Source organism: Trachurus japonicus, chromosome 6 (assembly GCF_045865225.1).
Source record: "Trachurus japonicus isolate A0001 chromosome 6, Traja_1.0".
NCBI classification, from domain to species: Eukaryota; Metazoa; Chordata; class Actinopteri; order Carangiformes; family Carangidae; genus Trachurus; species Trachurus japonicus.
Window position 1 is genome coordinate 5321037 of NC_140912.1, and position 18461 is coordinate 5339497.

General features: G+C 42.6%; 1 protein-coding gene across 1 annotated transcript in view; it reads right to left on the reverse strand.

Annotated features, from left to right (window-relative positions):
• Positions 1-18136, reverse strand: part of insc (INSC spindle orientation adaptor protein) — a 63551-nt gene extending 45415 nt beyond the window's left edge. The window contains exon 1 of the mRNA XM_085778425.1: positions 17938-18136. The gene's annotated coding sequence lies outside the window, so the exon portion shown is untranslated. The remainder of the gene's footprint in view (positions 1-17937) is intronic.
• Between the last annotated feature and the right edge of the window lie 325 nt (positions 18137-18461).

Genomic DNA, 18461 nt, shown 5'->3' on the forward strand with positions numbered 1-18461 from the left:
CTGCCAGGCTGTTAACATGGTAACAGAAGTCCTGCCACATCACCCCCATCCTGCGCTCCCTCCCCGTGGCTTTCAGGTACCAATTCAAGGTCCTGGTAATCACGTTCACTGCCTTTGCACTTTGTTTACTGCTGCCTTGTTATCTTTTTGTTTAATTTTCACTGTGAAGCACTTTGTGACTCCATGCTGTGAAAGGTGCTATAGAAATAAATAATTACTAACTGTCATGTTATCATCCAAAGTGCTTCATAATTTGCCTGTAATTCACACACAGTCATGCAGAGCAGGAAGTGACCCTGCAGTGCTTACATGTACCCTACCATGAAGAAGGTTTGCATGTATCCACTAGGAGTTATGGGATTCATAAAAACACTTCTAAACTTGTGGATAGAAAAGCTGAGGAAGAAGTGGAAAATATCTACGTAATAAAACTCAAGGTTTCAAGAATAAACCAAAAAAAAAGACCGTAGTGTAAATGATATTAAAAAGTGGTCAGTATGAGTCATCAAACTATTTACAGTGTGGATTAAGATTGGATCAGTATATAACATAAATGGAAAAGATATATTAGAGGTTGCAAATAGTTTCTATCGGGCTCTATTATAAAAATGTTAAAAGAGTGGTGGAAAGTGTTGGCGGTGCCGCTGAGAGCTGTGTTCTCCTGCCTCCTAAATGGATCATTCTCTGTCAGTCCGCCTCTCTGACTTAAAAAATCCATTTGGGAGAAGGAATGAGTCGGTTCGGTATCTGTCAGCGGCCTCCACGTGTAAAATGCTCCCTCAGCAGAGCAGCTGACAGCTCAACCACAGTTTTGCTCCTCTGTACTTCTGCCACTCACACTCCATCCTCCATCCACTGTGGGTGTCAGGGAGCACAGCAGGAAACTCTCTCTTCTGGTGATCTTTACAAAACTAAAGTTTTCTTACTTTTCAGGCCACCGAATGTGATCATCTGAGCACAGCCTTTATGTTTGACATATTCTACATGTGTTTTTATATTGTGGGATTTTTTTCTGGGTGTGAGCAGCACTAATTGTGGTGACATGAATAGTGGCTTGTGATAACATTTGCTCACTACATTAAGGACCTGCCATTACTCTTTATTGCTTTTGTTTTATTTATCACTGACTTTTTAAAACCTTTAGCTATTCTCTCTTGGTATTTTAACAGTGTTTTTCACTGGAGGTCCTCTTTGGTACACACACATCACACCCTGTTTATGGTTTTGCCTTGTGTTTGTGGACCATCATCTCGTGGGGCTTATGTTCCCTTAACACTACGGGGTTTTACTGAGCTGCCATTTACCCACCTTTATCTATACATTCTAAATCCTTACAGGTGGATCTTAAAAGTCTTGTATTTTAAGTTGTATTCACATCATTTGCAACTTGACCTGTTCTTAATTTACCTCGGTTTCAAAGTTAATACACTTAACCAGTGGTTCCCAGCCTTTTTTGGCTCGTGACCCCAGTTTGACATATCAAATAAAGTTGTTTTTCCACATCACTGTGTTTCAACTCTCCATGCACCTTGTGGGTTGGTGAAGTTGCGCCGGAGATCACTCTCCATTTTGACATATCAAATTTCTGACAGCCGTCAATCTAGATGCGTCAGCTCAGATATTTTTATATGTTGCATTTTATTTGAACTCGATTTATATTCAAGAAAGTGAAAGTAAGTTGTGTGTGGTGTTTTTACTCATACATTTAAAAAAAAAATAATTAGTTAAAGGTATAATGTGTAGGAATTCCCCCCATCTAGCCGTGCGGTTGCATATCTGAACGTATTCTTGATGTTGCATTCACGTGAAATCGGGCAGACGCTGTATGTAACAGAATAAACAAGCCTCTATGTAAACAAGTAAAATGACATCCGGTTGGTTTGCCGACGGCCGTCTGCCTGACTGCACCTGAATGCAACACCAGTGCCTCCGTCCTTCCTCACACTACACAGTGGTGACAGTTTTAACAGGCGCTACCTGGAAAACTTTCTCCCTGAGCCGACAGCTCCGCTGAGTTTCCGTGGTTACCTACGGTCACGCTGCCACTGAACGTAAAAAATGGCGATGCAACATGGCCGCCTCGGTTCGGTGCGTCGCCCACTTATGTATTTGTAACGACTTGTAACAACTCATTCTAAGGTACGAGAAAGCTTTCATTTGTATGCGGGTGTGATTCAACTTCAGTGAAATACATATTTATGAAAGCAATATTTGATTTTTGCTAATAAAAAGCCAAATAAGTTACATACTGGGGCTTTAAAAAATATTTTTATCAGAAGTTTTTTTTATCAATTACTAGCAATTTCAGGTGACCCCAATTGAATTCCAGGCGACCCCACATGGGGTCCCAACCCCAAGGTTGAAAAACACTGCACTTAACTGTAGAATATTCAGGAAAATGATGAACTGAAAAAGTAACTTTGTATTATTCGTGCAGTCTGAAATGTTATCCCTATGAGCCCTGACTTAATAACAATAGTAGAAAGTGTTTTTTTCTATCTAGACATCAAACACACACACACACACACACACACACACACACACACACACACAGTTATTCTCAGCAGTAAATACAGTAAATGCACTCTATAAAAAACTTAACTAGAAAAAGGCCAATTTGGGGTTTTGTTTTGTGTGCCTTGATTACCCTCAGGTCTCTGTGTGTGCACCAGTTTGGGATTTGAAAACTTCAAGACTTCTGAGTGAACTGGATGAGAAGATTCCCTTGTAAGGAAAAAAAAACTCTGCAATCTATTTAGGTGTGGGAGCATTCCTTCCTCTGGCATAATATGGAAGTTGAACAGTCTTCCTGCAACAGGGTTTCTAGGCAACATGCATGGCTTATGGGGATGAAATCAGATGGGGTCAAGTTGCACACACAGACTTACACACATATCTGTAACCCTGAGCCTGGTCTGTGGTCGGCCACGCTGTTCAGTGTCAAACTAATAAAAGTGGACAGATCACGAAGGCAGCTACGTGGTAATCACACCAGGCAAAATCCTCAAACACTGAAGCAGCCTGGGACACATTTCTCCCTCCAGTGAGATGAAATTCAGCTGCATAAACAACTATACTGCTTCACCACAAGCCTCCTAACTGCACTGTTGTTTTGGTACTTTACAGTCTTCTATAAAATTACCCCTGATTCTTTTTTTTTTAAACAAAGAAAAAAACAATATAATAGCAGCACCATACCTTCTGAAAGTTCAAACAGTCCTAATGTCACGCCAAGAGAAATATCCAAGTGCATTGTAAGCTTCCCAGCTCAATCAACAGTTAGACAAACAAGAAATAGTGAAGTCAGCTGAGGGAAGAGACAACATCCAGAGAAACTCAATGTTTTGGAGTGGAGCTTAGTAGCTTCAGGAGCAGCTGCAGCAGGTCACCGAGACTGGAACTGGATCCCAACAGTCTGGTCCAATGAAGGGGAATCGCACGGGTACCTGACACCAGAGCAGCGATGGCCAGCAAAACATCAGGAGCTGCTTAATAATGGATGTATAAGGCCTGTGGAGAGGCACACACACCACATGGCTAATGGGGAGTCAGTCTGACATAATTGGAGACAGGCTTACAGCATAGTCAGGTAAAAGTAGGGTGTAGGACTATAATCATTTGGAGCAACTTGACACATGTTGGTAACAAAGTACTCCGTCATCACCCTGTGACTCCTCACTTTACACACAGTTAAAGGGATAGTTCACCCAAAATTGAAATTTCACTCATTATCTACTCACCCTCATGTCGACTAAGGGCTGGGAGAAGTTTCAGAGTTATCTGTGGCTTCTCTGAGTTACAGGGGGTCTCGGCGTAGCAGTGCATGTCCTTATAATGGTTGCAAATGGATACCAACTGTCTTCGTAACAAAAAGACACACCAAAAAACATCCAAATACCTCCATAGTGCTCGTATGTAATGTCTGTCTTGTATTGAAGCCCCGAAATGCGAAATTGTTCCGAAAAAAATTAAATAAGTCTATATTTCAAGCTTGTTTGTAGCGGAAGCTTCTCGAAGCTCCTCTTCCTGGTTCATCCAAATTTGACGAACCAGGAAGAGAAGCTTCCGCTACAAACAAGCTTGAAATATAGACTTATTTAATTTTTTTCGGGACAATTTCGCATTTCGGGGCTTCAATACAAGACAGACATTACATACGAGCAGCATGGAGGTATTTGGATGTTTTTTGGTGTGTCTTTTTGTTACGAAGACAGTTGGTATTCATTTGCAACCGTTATATGGACATGCACTGCTACGCCCAGCCCCCAGCCTCCCAGCCCTTAGTCCACATGAGGGTGAGTAGATGAGTGAAATTTCAATTTTGGGTGAACTATCCCTTTAAGTCCGAGTGTAAGCCCAGACAGACTCTGCTCCTATTGTAAATCCTTTTATTCTTGGTTTCACACTGACAGTTGTAAAAACAAATCAGTCAGTCACATCATAAACCAGTGTGGTGTTCAAAATAACAAGATTGATAGGTGTTGTCATGTATGACCTAACTCCAGCCACGCCCACCTCAGAAACACAATATGACCGGCCAAGATGCAACACTCATGGCAAAGCAGAGGGGAAAACCAAATCAGAGACGAGCAGGCAGCCGCCAACTCTGAGAGACAAAAGCATGAACCGCTTTTCTCCAATGAAACGTCAGCTGAGTCATCATGAGGCCGAGAAATAACAAACACTGAGGTTGAAACCAGGAGACAGAAGTGCATCAGTTTAAAAACCTGCGGTTCCACTGACTGGCCCTAAGTCAAACACCCAACCAACCAAGCCAGCGCAGAATATCAAACCAAAACTTATCCTCCGTGCAACACAAAAGAGAACCACAGTGTCATTAGATATGAGGCCGGGGTCTCTAGAAGGGCATGTGTGTAAATCATAATATACTGCATTTTCAGAGCTGGAGGACTGCATCATGTCCATGCCTTTCAATTACAGAGCGAAGAAGGGCAAGTTCAGGGTTCACACCCACAGTAAGATGATGGTAAGACATCAGGTATCATCTGTGGGACCTGCTCACAGATGATCCAAAACTAAGATTCACAGACATGGCCATGATTATCATGATTGAATTGAATTTTATTATTGTGTCATGCATACTTCTGTAAGCCCATCCCGCATGGGCTTATAAGACACCGAGAAAACAAACCAGGAGCACGTCATCAACAAGAAAACAAACAAGGGTTCAAAACCATTATCCAAAAAAATGAGAAAAGCAAAAGGTTCAAAGGAAATCATCAGAGATTAATTAAACAAATGTTCCTGTCTTCTTTTCCAGAAATAAAACTAGCAGTCTTAAAACACATTAAAATTAAACAACCACTCCAGCTTCTACTCATCAGACTCAGAGCACCAGAATATTTCAGGGTTTTGTCCTTAGATTTCATGAAATGAATACCTCTCTCAAATCATCATACTTTGTACAATACCAAAGTAAATGAGACTCACTTTCCACTTCATCCAATTCACACATTCCACATATTCTATTTTCCTCAGGAATATTTTTAAATCAACCGACCTCAATCACCAGAGGAAGAATACCAGATCTCAGCTGTGCAACTAAAGATTTTTAACTTCTCTGCATACGAAATGTAACATAATTCAGGGCCAAAATGAGCCTATATTTCATCTGCATATTGGTTTTGATGGAACATTTTCAAACCATTTTTCTTCAAATTTCAGTAGACGCTTATTTTTAATGGAGTTAACATAACAGCACAAATTATTCCTGTAATACACAATGTCCACCTCCTCAAAAATTGAGTAAATCTCTTCTGACCAGGGGGAACTATCTAATTTGCTCCAAAATACTTTAAATAAATACTTTTTTATTTATTCTATCCTCTGCCATTTTGTTTAGTCGATTCCACAATCGGAATCATGTTGTCACTGTAACCTGTAGCTGTAGTGGACAGCTGCTATGTTTCTGCATCATATTTATGGACCCAGCTTAGCCCGAGGCTAGGGAGGATCCTGAGGAAGCACATCCACATGGATTCTCAAAATGTATTGTGTCCAGTGCTTAAGTTCATTGCCAGTGCATGGTTTCTGTGCCCCTGACCAACAAAATAAACAGGTGGATGTTTGTTAAAGCAGAAGTAAGTGATCCGGTGGTTTTGGCTAACTTCTTGTCAGCCGATGGAGTTAGCAGTCCCCGCCCTCGTCCCTATGTCACCACATGCACACGCATCCCTTGGCTGTACACACATGCCGTTCTCTCTCCTCATTGGATAAAGGTTGTAGGATACAAAGTTTTGTCCTTGGCTTACAGCAGAGCAGAGTGACTGACAGACCCGTGTTTCAGACCAAACACTCTATAGAAGTGATTGCCGTCGGATGATATAACTATTTAAGACTTATATTAACTCAAACATTCTGCTTACTTCTGCTTTAAAAAAGACTTTTGCATAAGGCTTAGTGTATTTTTTAACTGTAGGCCTACCGTGTTGAGGAAAAATCTCATACTGATTTTTTTTGCTAGTGGTAACTGATGACATCCCACAGATGAGTGATGAAACCTGGTCAGATCCTCAGCCACAGTGCACTTGACCTGGTGCCATCAGTGGTGTTCCCAAGCACAGAGGAAATTCGGTGGGTCTGGCCCGTCCAACACCAATCATACTTATAGGTTCTGAAAAGCATGTTAACCAAAACAGACCATCACAACTGTGTTCTAATGAAAGTAGCCTACCACAGTTCAAGGAAATAATTAAGGCACCATTATTAATAAATGCAGTGCTCAGAGAGGTACACTAGCACCAAGTAAAATAACACATGGCGTGGCACAGCGGCCAATCAAACCACACAAGCAACAGGCTACACAGTGTAACTTAACTTACTTTTGATTACAGTAGGGGACAACCGGGCTTGGAATGATTCAGTCAGTTGTCTCTTCAAGACAGGAGGGACAGAGAGCTGCTACTGACCAGCTGATGCCAGTTTTTATCCAAGTCTTTCAGCTACAGCTTGCGAAGGCCTGGAGGAAGCCACTGATTTACAGGAGGCCCTGTCAGTTGAGGCAACAGGTGATGGAAAGACTCTGACTTTTCTCTCCAGCTGTTGGACCAACACTTCATGTTCTGCATCTTCCACACTGACCTCAGTGTGTGCTGCTGGCGCTCTATTATCCTCTAGTCTCTGGTGTTTGACCAGTGTCAGGCACGTTACTTTAAAAAATGTAATTAGTTATAGTTAGTTTTCCCAAAAAGTAGCCTAACTAAGTTGGTAACCTAATTGTTATCTAATAAAATAACTACCTAATTACCAGGAAAAGTAACTAGTGTGTTACTTTTTAATAAAATGTTCAAATATGTCAAATTACTGGGACTCACCCCAGACCCCTAACCAACCATAACCATAACCTCCTGTTTATCCGAGACCCACCAACTCACTCAGTATTCCTCCGCACTGACAGGCTCCGTCCAAACAGCTGAAAAAGTGTGTAGGCTACACTTGTCTTTGAGTCGAGTAATGTTGAGTAACAGCGCATTTTACTGTCATTAACGGTAACCGCGTTATAACGGGGAAACTCGTTACTAACGTTACTTGTTACTGAAAAGGGTAGGTTAGTAACGCTGTTTCATCACTGTTTGACTGAGGCGGGCGGGCAGCAGCAGCTTCCATAAACCATACAGTCTGACTTCATGAAAGGGCTGAAATGAATTAGCATGTAGCCTACGTGTCCTCATTAGGCTACTTAGCACTTGTTGAGGAGCAGAGGTCGGTGTTCACGGCTGAACATGAGCTGACTTCTCTTCCTCCAGCTCCTCACGGCGTGTTTCTGTGATAAACTTCAGCAAACTGCGTTGTTCCACCATGACTGTTTATCTGCTACAGGAAGAGGCTAGCAGGCTGGTCATTCGTGCTTATTCGTGTAATCTTCAGATAATTGAAACCATATTCAACAACAGCAACATTCATTTACTGCTATTTTAGTGAATATTTTCACTGCCACTGGATGATCTGCATTAAAGGAACCCTTCTGATTGGGCAGCTACAGCTACACCTATGCCATCAAGGTGCTTTCAAGTCTCACCCATGGATCTATTATAAGACCATCCATGGTCTCATAGTGCGTTCACACCAAACGCGATGGATGTGATGAACGCCCACAAGTTTCCATTCAAAGTCAATGTTGCTTTAGGGGAGTGCTCAGGCGGAGCATAAGCTTCATTAAAACAGCAACACTTCAGCTTCTCTAGTGGGAAACTGCCTCAAAATGATCTGGTTTGGTGGAGGTTTTGTTTTCCTTCTAACATAATGGGACTGTTTACAGAGTCCATCCAAAATTCACCTGATTGTTGAGCTTCCAGGTGAAATTATAACCCAGTTGATTAAAATGTATGAGAGTGAACAAAGCAGACATATGGTTTGTGTCCCCTGAAGGATCAAAAAGGGTCCAACAGATGGATCCTACGACGTGGCCCAACCTGAGAATCACTGCGCCAGTAATGAAAGCAAAAGACACCAACACACACTCTGAGGATAACCCTTTCAAATATAAATATTGGCTTTCAGCACGATTCAATACATCTGTTAACACCACAGGCCTTAGAACCTCAAGTTTTGAAGGTTGCCAGAGGACAAAAGCTGCACTTTGGCAGGAAGACCTGGTGATGCACAGCACAAGTCCTCTGTAGACCCTATCTGATTTCAGTTCAGCATTCATGGTCTTCAACAGATCAATGGTCACATGTGCGGCCGTTTGAGAGATAAATACTTGCTTTTACATGTCACATCATACTCTCACATACAGTAATAGCCTGCTACAATGCTCTCACACTCGCACTAACTCACATGTAGTATTTCCTTATCAATAACAGCCACATTAGCCACAATTTGACTCCACTTACATCTTGCTTTTTATGTCTTTTGTTTTCTCCTCGTTTCGCTTAAATTAATGGTCTTCACACGCCGATGCACTCCTGAGTTTAACAATACTGCAAGAAAGGGATGTGAGTACACAGCAGTTTCATTGCTTTTCCAGTATTGTCTTGAAGATCAGGGCCAAAGTTTTAAAGTTAGTGATAAATTCTTGAAATTTGTGTGATCAGCTTCCAGGTCAGGCTTCAGGCACGGGGCCAAAGCAATCCTTTGAAGCAGATTCCCGACAGCAACAGGAGCTCTCAACCCTCAGCATCACTGCCTGATCTTCTCCTGTCAATCATGTGAAGAATGACCTCACTGGCATTTATGTCACGCAGCTCCTTCAGTTAGATGGAGTGCCTTGGAAATGGCATTGGCCCAGTTACAGTCTGGCTTTACATGTCAGAAAGACCCAGGAAACAGCAAAACATGGGAACTGCGCACAATCCATTCACACAATTTATGGTGAGCTATTGGTCTATCCATCTCCACCCATGGGTATGTACGATGCCAATTCATGACCTCATATCCAGCGCCTGGATCATAAATAAAGATTGAATGGATGCACGGTTTACAGTAGACCAGCATTTGGGCCGGTGAGTGACCTGATGCCAAGGGCCACACACACAAAATGCCTGAGAAAGAAAACGTAGTGAGGGAGGGGAGGAGGACGTAATAGCAGCAATTCCATGCAAGTCAGCTCTACAGCTGTTTGACATTAGGAGGTGGGAGTAAATTAGGTGGGCTGGGTCCATGTGTGGGCTTAGAGGAGAGGGGAAGAGCAAGAATCTGGGGTGGAGGATAGGTCCGCCGCTCAGATCTAAGCTCAGGAACACAGGCAGCACTTAAGGGCAGGGTGGAATTTTTTCAAGGCGTTTCCTCCAACTGTTATTCCACCGGTGACGTAAAGGCTCGGGCTAAATGGGACACACATGGGGTCAATGTGATAAGTAAATATTGGGGGCAAAAAAATTGCAAGGTATGCAAGAAAAGCCCACATGTGACACTTCAAAGAACTATTTCAGTGCTATTTCTTCCTCACTGCAAATAAACAGCGTGAGAGTGTGGTGAGTAATTAAGTCTGAAAAACAGCCTGCCATGTCTCATTTAACATATACAGAATATTCTTACTCCTAAATAACACATGCGTCATCACAGATTTTCTAAATGATTACTGTTATCATGCATTGATCTAACAGAACATCTGAGTTTCACAGAGTTTAATCTAGTTGCAAAAACAAAACAAATTCAATCATAAAGTACTGTGTATAAGAAAAATTGGAAAGGGTCAATTTACAATGAAAGCTGCAAGCAGTAATGAATGGGCCTTGGTGCTATTGCACACCTCAGGGTGGCATGTGCAAGGCAAGCGCAGGCAAGACCATGAAAATGTATTGTATGTAAATCAAGTGATGGCGGTTTCTTCTTGCAGCTTATTTCCTCTATCCAGGTGGGAATAAAGACGTTTTTTTTCACCAATTGCATTTAATTATTTGTTCAAGAAGTTATTTGCAATTTCTATCATTATTTCTTGATGCATTTTGCTTATTCTCTGAAGCTGTATCTATGGGCCTTCTTTTGTCTTCTCCTGGAAAGAGAAGCTGCAAACTTTCTGTTTCTAATCATGTAACAAGACTGATCCTTTCTCGTCTCTCTCTCCCGTAAATCACTCTAACTTCACAGATCTGCCTCGATCTCATGTGGTGACAGGCCAAGCCACTGTATCATACATTATGATGGCTGTGACTTCACCCACTGTGCTCTCGGGTCCTGATAATCGATTCATGGAGGAATTAGCCAATTAATCAATGATACAAGTCATGGGGCGGTGGTTAGCTCAGTTGGTAGAGCACACACCCCATGTGTTGAGGCTATAGTCCTCGCTGCAGGCGGCCCCAGTTCGAATCCCGTGTTGAGCGACCCTGTCCTGTGTGTCATTCCCCCTCTCTCTGGCTCCCATTTCCTGTCTCTCTCAACTGTCCTATCAAATAAAGGCATGAAAAGTCAAAAAATATACTAATATATATATTAAAATGATAATAATAATACAAGTCATCATTAGTTGCAGGTGTAGTGATGACATGTATAAAATAAAGGTTAAAAAAATGTATTGAACAAAAATGATAACACAGACATTATGGAAAATGTCTTAAATTAAATCTCCATGAGCCCACACACTCAACCAAAAATAAACAGTAAAATCATAATCAGATAAGTTTTACATTTTCAACCACTCCCCTTTATCTCTCATTGCTGCTGTATGAAGTCATATGAGCCGAGGGCAGGCAGTTGTGATGGGGGGTCACTCAAACAGAAAATGACACCACTTGGGAGGAGAGCGTAGTAACTCCTCTGGACTCCCCAAGGTGCTCTAAACAGCCTCAAGACTTCTCCACGAGGAGAGGAGGAGGGATGGATGACCTCTCTGTCATCCGTGAATCTCACAACAAACAGACGTGGTGAAGAACTGAAGCCTCCATTTCCTCTCATGATCTCCCCAATGAACCGTAACAAGGACCGCAGAGCAAACACAGAAGATGGCAATCTGCAGTAAAGACAGATAAACAGACTGGAGCCCAGAAAGCTATGACCCCCCTGCAATTAGCAGATGGAGATGGGAAGAAAAGACAAGAGCAAAGAAAAAGAGGTCGGTGAGAGGGAAGCTCCAAGCTGATGCTCTAATTCAACCAGTCTGATATTGATTTATCTCCCAGCCTTGGGCCCCAGAGTGGCTGCCATATTGGGCCCACCTACGCAAAAATTTATACCTGCACTCTCCTAATTGAGTCCCCACTCCAAAGAAAGAGCCTCCACTGAGTCATGAACACCACTGCAATGATGTGTCAACAGTCACCATTACCCACAGTAAAGTAGCGTCAACGATTTACTTGTGACGCATGGGTAGTGTGTGTACTGTAAGAAAGATTGAAGTGGGATGCATGTGTGCTGCTTCTTGTAGTAGATGTTGGTGTTGCAAAAGTTTGCTCATTGATTTGCATTCAATATTTCTTAGTATTGGTTGTAATTTATTGAGCAATTAAATCTTTAATGCAACAAAAGTCTTTGTTTTGACAAAACAACTTTAACTCTTACACAGCGTTCCTGGTCACACTTTTTTTTCTCCCCCCTTTTGTCTGCATTTTTTCCTCTCATAACTCAGCACCACCAGAGGTGTGAGCTCTTTATGAGATTTATGCAGTTTTTATCTTGCAGCCAAGGATTATATATATATAATGGTGTGGTCACGCTTTTTTTAAAAACCAGAATATCTTCTTCTTGGTGTCAGAGACAGGCAGCTGACTCCATGGGGTGAAAGCTGTTGTTTGTATTCTTCCGAGGTCAAAGGTCAGCGACTCAAATGCAGCAGGCAGAGCCACTGATATTGCTGTAGTCATGCAAGGGCAGAACATTTGTCAGAGAATCCCCTGGCTTGTATGTTTGTATGCATAAAGCTCTCGTGCTGGTTGTCATTTAGAATGAGGAAAGGTTAAATGTGTTTCTCAACATATGCACAGGAGGAAATGGAGATCAAACCACCCCACCTGCTGAGGCGTAACCTCCTCTAACCCTGTTGCCCTCTAGAAAATCCCCTTAACAGCCGGAAATCACTTTAAACTTAAAATAACCTACATGATGCAGCTATGCACTTGTATGATGGTACTGTATTCATTGTGTAGTTACGACTGCGAGGTGTCATATTTATATTTTCTTTATTGGCATCATGGGCGAAAAAACAGAACTCTCCCACTGCTGTTCTCCATGAAGAAAATATAATTTCTGGGCATCTGGATGGAAATTGCTAAGCTGTGTGAAAAACAGTTTCTGGAGAGGAGCAGACTTGTGGGAGAAGAACCAAAATGACCCAGTCCTGATTCCAGCGAGGCCACACAGGCAATGAGGAGGGATGGAAAAATAGCACCAAACAAAAGAAATACCTCATCCAGAAGAAAGAGACTACTAATGGAGAGTGACAGACATTTGGCCAGGTCCAGCTCCAAGACTGAGATCTCAGCCCTGTGTAACCCCTGATGTGTATTGTCAGCAACTGTAAGGAGCAAACATACTGAATGAGTTTGTCAGGCTACTTTGAGTACACAGTGCTTTACAATGTATTCCAGACGTTTGTGCAGGTTCATCTCTCCAGCTTTAGCTGTGGTCACTAAGTTCAGTCACACCCTCAGCGTCACTGCTTGTGGGCCTGTACGGAGGAGCCCATGAGACAATGACTGCCAGGATGAGATTTGAGGTTTCTTTCTTTTTTTCTTTTTTTTTTTTTACAGTGGAAACCCTGAGACTCTCCACCCATGCAGAAGAAACCTAATTAAACAGTGCAGCAGCAGGGTGAAGGCCACACCTGCGTGTGTGGTTCATGTTAACCACGCCACACCCTCCTCAGCTGTTCACCCGGCAGACAAGAGGAGAAAGCACAGCAGAGAGTCACTGTGCTTCCAGATTTATCCCCAACCAGTCATGTATTATTACACAGAAGTGCTAAACAGATGTTTACAGGAAGCGGCTGTCGAAGCTTGTCATCAGCTAATGTTAAATGAGCCTAAAAATGCTTTTTCAAATATTTTTCACTTGAAGTAATTGCTGCTGAGCTAATTTACTGTTAGGACTTATAACACACACACACATATTCACACTTCCAGCTTAGAGTTGCCAGTTAAACTAGTGTGGGTGTCTTTAGACTGTGGGAGGAAGCTGGCAAACCTGGAGAGAACCATTCCCATCTAATAACACTCCCATTGGCAGAGACCAATGGGAATGTTTCTAGTTCTGCAGATGTTTGGTCATAACCCGAAGTGTTTGACCTGATGATGGCACTTGATGAAAAGGATCAGTATTACAGTGAAAATCTGTAACACATTTCATGGCAATCCATCCAACAGCTGCCATTTCATCAAAGACTGGTCAACAATGGCAAACTAACACTGGTGGTGGTAGTGAAGGAAACATTAATGGATCACTAAAGACAGTAGAATTCATCATTTATGGACCATGAACCACTGTACAATAGAAGACAGTGTTGGTGTTATTCCATTATGGACCTAAAAACATTTCATAATTATAAATCACTTACCAGATCTGCAATATTGTTTGTCATGTATTTACATAGTGGCAACATGCTACTGGTCTTGGTCCATGGTCCTGGAAACACATTTACTGTTTGGTTTATGTTATCACTTAGAGCCTTTGTCACCTTTTCCACTCAGATATTAAATGTCTGACAAACATGACAAATGAGGGAGGCTGAGAGTGAGAAAGAAAATAATTTCATCTATTTATTTTCTTCTGCTCATCCAGGGTTGGGTCACAATGATGGCAGTTTAAGCAGAGGGTTCCAGGCATTCCTCTCCCCAGGTTCCCCCCACAGTCATAAGCCTGCACCTTGGTGTATACTTTGCTGGAGAGGCTGAGCAGTATAATTCCTCTAATAGTTGGGGAACACCCCAGTTTGCCACTCCACAGGCACTGTTTCTGTTTTCCAACACTGAAGAGATGTGTCAGCCACGACATCTTGACAATATCCAAAGCCTTCAGCATTTCAAAACATATCTCATCCACACCTGGTGCTTTGCCTTGCCACAGAGGAACTTCTTTGCCACCTCAGCGATCTCTGTCAGCGTTATGGATGAGGGTTCCCTTGACTCTTCCAACTCTGCCTCCTCCATGGATGACATGTTAGCTAGGTTCAGGAGATCATCAAAGTATTCTTTCCACCGCCCGACAACATCCCCTACCCAGTCCGCTTTGGTTACATGCTGTCATTCCGACATCCCACCATTCCGACATATCGCTATTCCGACAAGTCAACGTCCCACTATTCCGACAAGGCTTTCAATATAAGGAAATGTGCGTTACTCAACAGGTGACTCCCTTCTTTAAGACATGCTGAAAGTGGAATACACACATGGTTTTGGTAATTACGCAGCAGAGTGCAGACATGGCCTGCCTAGCCCCACCTGGTTTTTTTTACTAAACTTAACCAAGTCCTTTCATCATTGCTTAAAGCAGAAGGAAGTGATATATTTGTGTTAATATAAGTCTTAAATAGTTATATCTTCCAACAGCAATCACTTACATAGAGTGTTTGGTCTGAAACACGGGTCTGTCAGTCCCTCTGCTCTGCTCTGAGCCGAGGAGAAAACATTTATCGTATCCTACAGTTTTTATCCAATGAGGAGAGAGAACGGCATGCAGGGCTGTGTGTGCAGCCAAGGGACGCCGTGAATGTGGCGACGTAGGGACGAGGACTGTTATGGTGCGTTCAAGGAAACTCGTATTTTTCCGACCGTGAAGTCGTACCAGTTCGATCTGGTACGAGTTCACCGGTCGGAAGTTACGAGTGGCCATTATAGTGACTTTCACCGGTAAAACAGGTCGGAAAAACACGAGTGGGTTGCCTGGAACGCTACAAAGTCGTAAGTTGTGACTTGAAGCTGTAATTTACGATTTCAAAAGCCTGCCTGGAACGCAGCATTAGCGAAAACGACCGGAGCACTTACTTCTGCTTTAAGCCCAACCAGTGCAAAATCTTTTGGGGAAAAAATACGCTATTTGTCGGAAAGGCAGGACATTTAAAAAAAGAAAAAAAATGCCGTCATTCCGACCATATTGGGCAAAAATTGTCGGAATGACGGGACGTTTGATAGAAAATCAAGTGCTACCATTTAGACAATTAGAGGCCTATGTCGGAACGGCAGTTTCCCCCCTCCGATGTTAACAGTTCTCACTCTTGACTGAACACCCCAGTGGTCACAGCTCTCAATGGCTGCTTCTGCAGTGGAGGCCCCGGCCACGGTCCACTCAGACTTGTGCCCAACTTCCCCCAGTAGATGTAGGGTTAGGGTTCAGAGGTGTCAGTTGACCCCCACTACCTGTCTGTCCAGCAGCCTTCCTTACCACCTGATTCAACTCACAACCAGGTGGTGATCGGTTGACAGCCCCCCCCCCCCCCCCTTAACCTGAGCCCACATGGGTGTTGAAGTCTCACACCAGAATTATTGAGTCTACAAGGGGAGCCCATTGAAGGACACCCCCAAGAGACTCTTCCATGACATGGAAGGCTGCCCTGTCATTCTCCAATAACTAACTAATAAATGTTCAGGATCCTTGTTCACCAGTGAAGTGACTTTCCATGTCGAGCAAGTCTGCAATCCAAATGCCTGTAGGTCTCTGCCCATCTGCTGCCCAATCGGCATAGCACCCAACCCCGACCTACAGCAGAACTGTAAGGAACGGCCACTAGACAATCACTAGGGCAAGTTCCCCTCCCAGGTCTGGCTCCAAGAAGTCACACCACTCATCATGTCTGTTCATTTAGGGCTCATGATTCACTCTTTGTCTGGCCCCTCCCTTGGGACCACATTGCCTTGGGAGACCCTTCCAGGGGCATTTGCCCCAGACCGCACAACTGGATCACTGTGACACTCAAACCCCTTCACCATGGTAACATCATGATGCTCACGAGTGATATAATTAAACAAAACACCCAGAGAGAGAGAGAGAGAGAGAGAGAGAGAGACCTATATGATCTCTCTGGTCATCTCTAATTGTCACATCACACACAGGCCTGTAGTAAAGACATGGTCGTGCCCTCATCACAACTGTCAGTGTGGCTGTAATGTTTGTTGTTTTCAGTCCCAGCTCCCAACACTCCCACACAAACCAGATCAGTCAGAACAGTTACTATACTGGAGTTTAGCTCCAACATGATTCAGAACAAAATATAATATATTTCCTACTGAGAACACAGAGCAGCTTCCCATTCATATTGACCTTGATAGCATCAATTAGCAAGTGTAAGTTTCCAAAAGAGAGTTGTTAACAGTCATGTACTGCATCAGCGATTTAAAAATGGCTGAATTCAGCTCACATAGATGTAGAAGTCAGAAAATAGTGGACGGTGGATAGTGTGCATATTAGACGAAAAATGTGTAACCATGTCACAAAACACCAGCTGACTCAGCAAAAAGTTAATGGTAGGTTTCACATAACTGAGGCTGACTGACTGTGAGTTGAAGCTTTCCATCCTCTTCCCCTATCTGTATGTTAGAGTTTTCAAAATCATTTTTACCAGGAGAAACAACAACATCTGAGAAGCCTGCATGGTTTAAATGGCAAGAACTCCAACTTTTCGATCCTGCTATTACGTAAGAAAGACTGCCTCCTTTGGTCAATGGTTGATGTGAAGAAGATGATAATATGTCATGTGTGTGTACAACTTGTTACTAGTTGTATGATTTGACTATAACTGGAATAATCAATAATAAGATACGGTTTATTCTGAGCTATTTTGCATATGTGATCTGATATTTTGTATTCATTGTTTAGAACAATGACAAAATATTGAATTCAACATGATTTTTCATTGCCATAAAAAAACTTGTTTCCATTCAAAATCAAACCAAAGTTATGTTTTCCCTGATGTTCATTTATTCTGATATTTTTTTCTGTAACTTGACTGCCTTTTCATTCCATGATTACACAAGTTTAGTGGATATAATCTCTTTCTCATTAGATTTTAGTTTAGGTTTTGAAATATATTGGTTGGAGTTGGTCTGGCCTTAATTGCATAAAAAATGTAAAATTTTCATGAATTAAAAACAACAGAGCAGAGAGGCTTGAACAGAGTGTTCAGATGATGAATACTGCTGCTCTTTAAAATCCCAAACTTTTACATTACAATACTGACAATTTATTTTTTTTAGGGTTTTAAGGGGGTTTGAAAAAAGGCTGAGTTGGACACTGGTCAAAAGCACTTCCATGAGAGAATGGGCTATGACATCAGTTTAGTCTGTGAAAGTGCTTCAAGCACTTAGCAAAATATAACAACTCCAAAGCCAAATGGAAAATACTCTGCTGTAATGTCTGTCTGCCCCTGAACAAGTGGACAACTCCACTGCCGTTGAAGATGTTTGGAGGATATGACAGGGATCAAGTGTCAGAATATTTAAATCAGGTGCTGCATGCTGCACCGCTGAGTTGTGTTCAAGTTATTCGAAAAACTTAATTTAACCTTTTTCCAGAAGATGACGTTAAGACTGAACCGGTTGCCAAACTTACCCATTCTCTTGGTCAGCGACTAGAAGATGAAGTGTTCCCTGGAGGGTTCATAGTTTCAGCCCGTGGTTCTCGTCCTCTTCTCTGCAGACTGTCTGTCTCTGTTCTCTCTTTCCCTCACTTTAACTTTGTCTTGCCCTGTTCTCCTTCTTTGGAGCTCAGCTGGGCCAACCACCACTGGAGCCTGCTGGAGTATGACTGCTCCGAGTCTAAATGTGACCAGCCTTAAGGTTTTTCTTGGGGAGAAAAAGCCCACATCCCACTGTCAGTCAAGCGGAGGAGCATAGTTTCAGCTGGGCCGCCATCCAAACAGACATGAAACTATTCTATTTCAGTCTGCCGTTGGAGCAGTGGTGCTGTTCAGAGGGGTCTGTGCAGGGGCATGTAATTGCAGATTGACCAGTTATGTCGAGAGGCAATTGCAGACCTCAACAGAGAAACTGCCAGCAGGACAAGGTAAAGGACTTTTAAATAAGAGTTGGAAAAAAATAAGAAAGGAAAGAAACAACACAGACCACATAAATAAA